Source organism: Pteropus vampyrus, unplaced genomic scaffold (assembly GCF_000151845.1).
Source record: "Pteropus vampyrus isolate Shadow unplaced genomic scaffold, Pvam_2.0 Scaffold466, whole genome shotgun sequence".
In the NCBI taxonomy this organism is placed as follows: domain Eukaryota; kingdom Metazoa; phylum Chordata; class Mammalia; order Chiroptera; family Pteropodidae; genus Pteropus; species Pteropus vampyrus.
Window position 1 is genome coordinate 544,536 of NW_011889247.1, and position 2,431 is coordinate 546,966.

At 34.3% G+C, this 2,431-nt stretch overlaps 1 pseudogene; it reads right to left on the reverse strand.

Moving 5' to 3' along the window:
* Positions 1-743: 743 nt before the first annotated feature.
* LOC111732536 lies at positions 744-863 on the reverse strand (annotated as a pseudogene).
* Between the last annotated feature and the right edge of the window lie 1,568 nt (positions 864-2,431).

The window sequence follows — 2,431 nt, forward strand, 5'->3', positions numbered from 1 at the left end:
GAGACAGAAGGTTGATTAATGTCTACCAGGGACAGAGGAAAGAAGGGAATGGGGATGACGGCTAATAAATGAGGATTCCTGTTTGGGGTAAGAAAAATGTTCTGGAATTATATAGGAGTGATAGTTGCACAACCTCATGATATTACTAAAAACCCTTGAAGTGTACACTTTAAAAGAAATATTTTTTTGTGTGTGTTATAGGGAAAAAGGTAAAAATAACTAAAAGTTATCAAGTAATTGAAATAATTAAATGATTTATGTGTTGTTACTGGAACTTTTAATTGTATGTTCTGATTTCTAATTTCCACAAAGACTAATACTTTTGTTTTTTATTTCCACTGATATATCCTAGTAAAGGCATAAATTACCTAAAGAAATGCTCTCCATCTTTTCATATAGATGTATCCAACAACTTACTTGAAATTTCTGATTAGTTCTAAAAATGAATTTTTTTATTAATGGTCATATTGTCTGCAAATACATTTTCTCTTTATATTTCTTAGCTACTACTTATTATTTTATAGTGTTTTGTTTTGTTTTACTCTAGAGGATTGGCTCGCCAATAAATATTGATTATAAACATTGGTATCAGATACCCAATATAATGTTATGGATTTTAAAGAGGTACAAATTGTGATTTTATTTTGTTATTATTTTTTATTTTTTAGGCAAGGCAACTCTTGGTTGACCTCACAGATTGCAAGGACCTTGTCAGCTCACAATACCGTATTTTTTATTTTTTATGCTTACAGCACCTGGTCTTCCTAGGTGGTCTCCCATCCAAGTACTAACCAGGCCCAATCTTTGCTTAGCTCCCGAGATCAGATGGGATCGGGCTTGTTCAGGGTGGTATGGCTGTAGACTATATTGTGATTTATAAGAAATGTATATTTGGTTATTCAGATGACCAAAATATATTTCTCATATATATTTAGTCTTTATTCACAGTTCCTGGCTTACAGCTCCCCAAACCCTTAGAAATTGCTAAATATAGAGATGAAGGTGTCTTTTGTAATGTTAATGAGTGACTTAAAGGCTGTACCCAAGGATGGGGACTGGTTGCCAACAGAGCCAACTCTGTCATTAGAGACATTAGAACTTCCAGTTCTACTCTTTGACCTCTGTGAAGGGGAGAGGAGCTAGAGGTATAATCCAACACAAGTGGCCAATAGTTTACTCAATCATGCCTATGTAATGAAGCCTCCATAAAAACCCAAGAGGACAGGTTTTGGAGAGCTTCTGCATTGGTGAGTACATGGAGATTCGGGAGAGTGTCACACATGGAGAGGGCATGGAGGCTCTGTGCCCTTTCCCCATAAATTGCCCTATATGCTTTTTCCATTTGGCTGTTCCAGAGTTATATCTTTTATAATAACCAGTAATCCAGTAAGTAAAATGTTTCTCTGAGTTCTGTGAGCCATTCTTACAAATTAATTGAACCCAAGGAGGAGATCCTGGGGACCTCTGATATATAACCAGTTGGGCAGAAGTACAGGAAACAACCTGAACTTTCAGTTGGCCTTCTGAGTTGGATATGGTTGTTGGAACCTCCAATTTGTAACTGTCAGTCAGAAGTACACATAGCTGGGGCTTGTGACTGATGTCTAACATGGGGGATGGGGTGTTGGGTTAGTCTTATAGGACTGAGTCCTCAACCTGTGGAATCTGTTGCTGTCTTGGGGTAAATAGTGTCAGAATTGGGTTCAATTCTCAGACATCCTGCTGATGTCCCAGAACAGACTGGTGTGGTGTAGGAGGCCCCACAACCCAACACACACACAAACACACACACACATTTCAGTTGGGTCCAGGGAACCAAAAAGAAGAGGAGAGTCTAATATTGATTTCTCTTGTAAGTATTGTGTTTGTTTAGATTTTTGCTAGATTCCTTTTATTTGGTTTTGGAAAGATCTATCTCTAGGTTGTCCTAGATTGTACACAGGTTTTTTTTCTTTTTTTTTTTTTTTTACGAGTTTATGTTTAATTATGTTAAACGTATATTTTTGTATCTAAGTGAAATTTAACATTCAGTAGCTTCTTTCATGTTAAGGAGGTAAATTTTATCAGAGAGCATTCTAATAGCAAACCATTCTTAACATTCCTTAATTAACCCCATAATGAATTAGAATGTATTTTTAACATATTATTTGATACTATCTCTTGTATTTTATTTATAATTTTTTATATTTCTATTTTAAACATAACCATGAATGTAGTTTTCTTCTCTGGTGTTGTTCTTGCCAGTTTTTATTTGAATGAGATTATCTTTATTAAATAAATTTAAATACTTTCCCATTTTACTAGCTTCTGGAAGTTTATGAAAGAAAGAATTTCTTTTCTTTTTTCTTCATTGATTTTTTTTTTCTTTTTTAAGTTTGCTCAGTTTATTGAATCTAGCTTAGTTATAAATATTATTAGTTTGATTTTATAC